Consider the following 8,005-nt stretch of genomic DNA (forward strand, 5'->3'; position numbering starts at 1 on the left):
AAAGATATGAAATTAAGGCTTTTTGAAAATTCATGAATTTTGGCCAAAATCATAGGCTAACCCCTTGCCATTTTTGTCAAAAAGTGTCATTTTTCTACATTTCATGAAATAATCTGCAATTTCATATTTTGAATAGACAGTGATCATTGACACCTTCTAGAGATGAAAAGATATGAAATTAAGGCTTTTTGAAAATTCATAAATTTTGGCCAAAATCATAGGCTAACCCCTTGCCATTTTTGTCAAAAAGTGTCATTTTTCTACATTTCATGAAATAATCTGCAATTTCATATTTTGAATAGACAGGGATCATGGACACCTTCTAGAGATGAAAATGGGGCTTTTTGAAAATTCATGAATTTTGGCCAAAATCATAGGCTAACCCCTTGCCATTTTTGTCAAAAAGTGTCATTTTTCTACATTTCATGAAATAATCTGCAATTTCATAATTTGAATAGACAGGGATCATGGACACCTTCTAGATATGAAAATGGGGCTTTTTGAAAATTCATAAATTTTGGCCAAAATCATAGGCTAACCCCTTGCCATTTTTGTCAAAAAGTGTCATTTTTCTACATTTCATGAAATAATCTGCAATTTCATATTTTGAATAGACAGGGATCATTGACACCTTCTAGAGATGAAAAGATATGAAATTAAGGCTTTTTGAAAATTATGAATTTTGGCCAAAATCATAGGCTAACCCCTTGCCATTTTTGTCAAAAAGTGTCATTTTTCTACATTTCATGAAATAATCTGCAATTTCATATTTTGAATAGACAGAGATCATTGACACCTTCTAGAGATGAAAAGATATGAAATTAAGGCTTTTTGAAAATTATGAATTTTGGCCAAAATCATAGGCTAACCCCTTGCCATTTTTGTCAAAAAGTGTCATTTTTCTACATTTCATGAAATAATCTGCAATTTCATATTTTGAATAGACAGGGATCATGGACACCTTCTAGAGATGAAAATGGGGCTTTTTGAAAATTCATGAATTTTGGCCAAAATCATAGGCTAACCCCTTGCCATTTTTGTCAAAAAGTGTCATTTTTCTACATTTCATGAAATAATCTGCAATTTCATATTTTGAATAGACAGGGATCATGGACACCTTCTAGAGATGAAAATGGGTTTTTTTGAAAATTCATGAATTTTGGCCAAAATCATAGGCTAACCCCTTGCCATTTTTGTCAAAAAGTGTCATTTTTCTACATTTCATGAAATAATCTGCAATTTCATATTTTGAATAGACAGGGATCATTGACACCTTCTAGAGATGAAAAGATATGAAAATGGGGCTTTTTGAAAATTCATGAATTTTGGCCAAAATCATAGGCTAACCCCTTGCCATTTTTGTCAAAAAGTGTCATTTTTCTACATTTCATGAAATAATTGCAATTTCATATTTTGAATAGACAGGGATCATGGACACCTTCTAGAGATGAAAATGGGGCTTTTTGAAAATTCATGAATTTTGGCCAAAATCATAGGCTAACCCCTTGCCATTTTTGTCAAAAAGTGTCATTTTTCTACATTTCATGAAATAATCTGCAATTTCATATTTTGAATAGACAGGGGTCATTGACACCTTCTAGGGATGAAAAGATATGAAATTAAGGCTTTTTGAAAATGTATGAATTTTGGCCAAAATCATAGGCTAACCCCTTGCCATTTTTGTCAAAAAGTGTCATTTTTCTACATTTCATGAAATAATCTGCAATTTCATAATTTGAAAGACAGGGATCATGGACACCTTCAAGATATGAAAATGGGGCTTTTTGAAAATTCATAAATTTTGGCCAAAATCATAGGCTAACCCCTTGCCATTTTTGTCAAAAAGTGTCATTTTTCTACATTTCATGAAATAATCTGCAATTTCATATTTTGAATAGACAGGGATCATGGACACCTTCTAGAGATGAAAATGGGGCTTTTTGAAAATTCATAAATTTTGGCCAAAATCATAGGCTAACCCCTTGCCATTTTTGTCAAAAAGTGTCATTTTTCTACATTTCATGAAATAATCTGCAATTTCATATTTCGAATAGACAGAGATCATTGACACCTTCTAGAGATGAAAAGATATGAAATTAAGGCTTTTTGAAAATGTATGAATTTTGGCCAAAATCATAGGCTAACCCCTTGCCATTTTTGTCAAAAAGTGTCATTTTTCTACATTTCATGAAATAATCTGCAATTTCATATTTTGAATAGACAGTGATCATTGACACCTTCTAGAGATGAAAAGATATGAAATTAAGGCTTTTTGAAAATTCATGAATTTTGGCCAAAATCATAGGCTAACCCCTTGCCATTTTTGTCAAAAAGTGTCATTTTTCTACATTTCATGAAATAATCTGCAATTTCATATTTTGAATAGACAGTGATCATTGACATCTTCTAGAGATGAAAAGATATGAAATTAAGGCTTTTTGAAAATTCATGAATTTTGGCCAAAATGATAGGCTAACCCCTTGCCATTTTTGTCAAAAAGTGTCATTTTTCTACATTTCATGAAATAATCTGCAATTTCATAATTTGAATAGACAGGGATCATTGACACCTTCTAGAGATGAAAAGATATAAAATTAAGGCTTTTTGAAAATTCATAAATTTTGGCCAAAATCATAGGCTAACCCCTTGCCATTTTTGTCAAAAAGTGTCATTTTTCTACATTTCATGAAATAATCTGCAATTTCATATTTTGAATAGACAGGGATCATGGACACCTTCTAGAGATGAAAATGGGGCTTTTTGAAAATTCATGAATTTTGGCCAAAATCATAGGCTAACCCCTTGCCATTTTTGTCAAAAAGTGTCATTTTTCTACATTTCATGAAATAATCTGCAATTTCATATTTTGAATAGACAGGGATCATTGACACCTTCTAGAGATGAAAAGATATGAAAATGGGGCTTTTTGAAAATTCATAAATTTTGGCCAAAATCATAGGCTAACCCCTTGCCATTTTTGTCAAAAAGTGTCATTTTTCTACATTTCATGAAATAATCTGCAATTTCATATTTTGAATAGACAGGGATCATGGACACCTTCTAGAGATGAAAATGGGGCTTTTTGAAAATTCATAAATTTTGGCCAAAATCATAGGCTAACCCCTTGCCATTTTTGTCAAAAAGTGTCATTTTTCTACATTTCATGAAATAATCTGCAATTTCATATTTTGAATAGACAGTGATCATTGACATCTTCTAGAGATGAAAAGATATAAAATTAAGGCTTTTTGAAAATTCATGAATTTTGGCCAAAATCATAGGCTAACCCCTTGCCATTTTTGTCAAAAAGTGTCATTTTTCTACATTTCATGAAATAATCTGCAATTTCATATTTTGAATAGACAGGGATCATGGACACCTTCTAGAGATGAAAATGGGGCTTTTTGAAAATTCATGAATTTTGGCCAAAATCATAGGCTAACCCCTTGCCATTTTTGTCAAAAAGTGTCATTTTTCTACATTTCATGAAATAATCTGCAATTTCATATTTTGAATAGACAGGGATCATTGACACCTTCTAGGATGAAATGATATGAAATAAAGGCTTTTTGAAAATTCATAAATTTTGGCCAAAATCATAGGCTAACCCCTTGCCATTTTTGTCAAAAAGTGTCATTTTTCTACATTTCATGAAATAATCTGCAATTTCATATTTTGAATAGACAGGGATCATGGACACCTTCTAGAGATGAAAATGGGGCTTTTTGAAAATTATGAATTTTGGCCAAAATCATAGGCTAATTTGGAAAAGATATGAAAATGGGCTTTTTGAAAATTCATGAATTTGTCAAAAAGTGTCATTTTTCTACATTTCATGAAATAATCTGCAATTTCATATTTTGAATAGACAGGGATCATTGACACCTTCTAGAGATGAAAAGATATGAAAATGGGGCTTTTTGAAAATTCATGAATTTTGGCCAAAATCATAGGCTAACCCCTTGCCATTTTTGTCAAAAAGTGTCATTTTTCTACATTTCATGAAATAATCTGCAATTTCATATTTTGAATAGACAGTGATCATTGACACCTTCTAGAGATGAAAAGATATGAAATTAAGGCTTTTTGAAAATTCATGAATTTTGGCCAAAATCATAGGCTAACCCCTTGCCATTTTTGTCAAAAAGTGTCATTTTTCTACATTTCATGAAATAATCTGCAATTTCATATTTTGAATAGACAGTGATCATTGACATCTTCTAGAGATGAAAAGATATGAAATTAAGGCTTTTTGAAAATTCATAAATTTTGGCCAAAATCATAGGCTAACCCCTTGCCATTTTTGTCAAAAAGTGTCATTTTTCTACATTTCATGAAATAATCTGCAATTTCATATTTTGAATAGACAGGGATCATGGACACCTTCTAGAGATGAAAATGGGGCTTTTTGAAAATTCATGAATTTTGGCCAAAATCATAGGCTAACCCCTTGCCATTTTTGTCAAAAAGTGTCATTTTTCTACATTTCATGAAATAATCTGCAATTTCATAATTTGAAAGACAGGGATCATGGACACCTTCAAGATATGAAAATGGGGCTTTTTGAAAATTCATAAATTTTGGCCAAAATCATAGGCTAACCCCTTGCCATTTTTGTCAAAAAGTGTCATTTTTCTACATTTCATGATATAATCTGCAATTTCATATTTCGAATAGACAGAGATCATTGACACCTTCTAGAGATGAAAAGATATGAAATTGAGGCTTTTTGAAAATTATGAATTTTGGCCAAAATCATAGGCTAACCCCTTGCCATTTTTGTCAAAAAGTGTCATTTTTCTACATTTCATGAAATAATCTGCAATTTCATATTTTGAATAGACAGGGATCATGGACACCTTCTAGAGATGAAAATGGGGCTTTTTGAAAATTCATGAATTTTGGCCAAAATCATAGGCTAACCCCTTGCCATTTTTGTCAAAAAGTGTCATTTTTCTACATTTCATGAAATAATCTGCAATTTCATATTTTGAATAGACAGGGATCATGGACACCTTCTAGAGATGAAAATGGGGCTTTTTGAAAATTCATGAATTTTGGCCAAAATCATAGGCTAACCCCTTGCCATTTTTGTCAAAAAGTGTCATTTTTCTACATTTCATGAAATAATCTGCAATTTCATATTTTGAATAGACAGGGATCATTGACACCTTCTAGAGATGAAAGATATGAAATAAAGGCTTTTTGAAAATTCATAAATTTTGGCCAAAATCATAGGCTAACCCCTTGCCATTTTTGTCAAAAAGTGTCATTTTTCTACATTTAATGATATAATCTGCAATTTCATATTTCGAATAGACAGAGATCATTGACACCTTCTAGAGATGAAAAGATATGAAATTAAGGCTTTTTGAAAATGTATGAATTTTGGCCAAAATCATAGGCTAACCCCTTGCCATTTTTGTCAAAAAAGTCATTTTTCTACATTTCATAAAATAATTTGCAATTTCATATTTTGAATAGACAGGGGTCATTGACACCTTCTAGAGATGAAATGATATGAAATTAAAACTTTTTGAAAATTAATAAATTTTGGCCAAAATCATAGGCTAACCCCTTGCCATTTTTGTCAAAAAGTGTCATTTTTCTACATTTCATGAAATAATCTGCAATCATAGGCTAACCCCTTGCCATTTTTGTCAAAAAGTGTCATTTTTCTACATTTCATGAAATAATCTGCAATAACATAATTTGAAAGGACAAGGATCATGGACACCTTCAAGATATGAAAATGGGGCTTTTTGAAAATTCAAAAAAATTGCCATTTTTGTCAAAAATTGTCATTTTTCTACATTTAATGAAATAATCTGCAATTTTATATTTTGAATAGACAGGGATCATTGACACCTTCTAGAGATGAAAAGATATGAAATTAAGGCTTTTTGAAAATTCATGAATTTTGGCCAAAATCATAGGCTAACCCCTTGCCATTTTTGTCAAAAAGTGTCATTTTTCTACATTTCATGATATAATCTGCAATTTCATATTTCGAATAGACAGAGATCATTGACACCTTCTAGAGATGAAAAGATATGAAATTAAGGCTTTTTGAAAATGTATGAATTTTGGCCAAAATCATAGGCTAACCCCTTGCCATTTTTGTCAAAAAGTGTCATTTTTCTACATTTCATGAAATAATCTGCAATTTCATATTTTGAATAGACAGGGATCATTGACACCTTCTAGAGATGAAAAGATATGAAATTAAGGCTTTTTGAAAATGTATGAATTTTGGCCAAAATCATAGGCTAACCCCTTGCCATTTTTGTCAAAAAGTGTCATTTTTCTACATTTCATGAAATAATCTGCAATTTCATATTTTGAATAGACAGGGATCATGGACACCTTCTAGAGATGAAAATGGGGCTTTTTGAAAATTCATGAATTTTGGCCAAAATCATAGGCTAACCCCTTGCCATTTTTGTCAAAAAGTGTCATTTTTCTACATTTCATGAAATAATCTGCAATTCATAATTTGAATAGACAGGGATCATTGACACCTTCTAGGATGAAAAGATATAAAATTAAGGCTTTTTGAAAATGTATGAATTTTGGCCAAAATCATAGGCTAACCCCTTGCCATTTTTGTCAAAAAGTGTCATTTTTCTACATTTCATGAAATAATCTGCAATTTCATAATTTGAAAGACAGGGATCATGGACACCTTCAAGATATGAAAATGGGGCTTTTTGAAAATTCATAAATTTTGGCCAAAATCATAGGCTAACCCCTTGCCATTTTTGTCAAAAAGTGTCATTTTTCTACATTTCATGAAATAATCTGCAATTTCATATTTTGAATAGACAGGGATCATTGACACCTTCTAGAGATGAAAAGATATGAAAATGGGGCTTTTTGAAAATTCATGAATTTTGGCCAAAATCATAGGCTAACCCCTTGCCATTTTTGTCAAAAAGTGTCATTTTTCTACATTTCATGAAATAATTGCAATTTCATATTTTTAATAGACAGGGATCATGGAAACCTTTTAAAGATGAAAATGGGGCTTTTTTGTCAAAAAGTGTCATTTTTCTACATTTCATGAAATAACTGCAATTTCATATTTTGAATAGACAGGGTCATTGACACCTTCTAGAGATGAAAAGATATGAAATAAGGCTTTTTGAAAATTCATAAATTTTGGCCAAAATCATAGGCTAACCCCTTGCCATTTTTGTCAAAAAGTGTCATTTTTCTACATTTAATGATATAATCTGCAATTTCATATTTCGAATAGACAGAGATCATTGACACCTTCTAGAGATGAAAAGATATGAAATTAAGGCTTTTTGAAAATGTATGAATTTTGGCCAAAATCATAGGCTAACCCCTTGCCATTTTTGTCAAAAAAAGTCATTTTTCTACATTTCATAAAATAATTTGCAATTTCATATTTTGAATAGACAGGGGTCATTGACACCTTCTAGGGATGAAATGATATGAAATTAAAACTTTTTGAAAATTAATAAATTTTGGCCAAAATCATAGGCTAACCCCTTGCCATTTTTGTCAAAAAGTGTCATTTTTCTACATTTCATGAAATAATCTGCAATCATAGGCTAACCCCTTGCCATTTTTGTCAAAAAGTGTCATTTTTCTACATTTCATGAAATAATCTGCAATAACATAATTTGAAAGGACAAGGATCATGGACACCTTCAAGATATGAAAATGGGGCTTTTTGAAAATTCAAAAAAATTGCCATTTTTGTCAAAAATTGTCATTTTTCTACATTTAATGATATAATCTGCAATTTCATATTTTGAATAGACAGGGATCATTGACACCTTCTAGGGATGAAAAGATATGAAATTAAGGCTTTTCGAAAATGTATGAATTTTGGCCAAAATCATAGGCTAACCCCTTGCCATTTTTGTCAAAAAGTGTCATTTTTCTACATTTCATGATATAATCTGCAATTTCATATTTCGAATAGACAGAGATCATTGACACCTTCTAGAGATGAAAAGATACGAAATTAAGG

Source organism: Strongylocentrotus purpuratus, unplaced genomic scaffold, assembly GCF_000002235.5.
Source record: "Strongylocentrotus purpuratus isolate Spur 01 unplaced genomic scaffold, Spur_5.0 spur5_scaffold_11, whole genome shotgun sequence".
Lineage (NCBI taxonomy): Eukaryota > Metazoa > Echinodermata > Echinoidea > Camarodonta > Strongylocentrotidae > Strongylocentrotus > Strongylocentrotus purpuratus.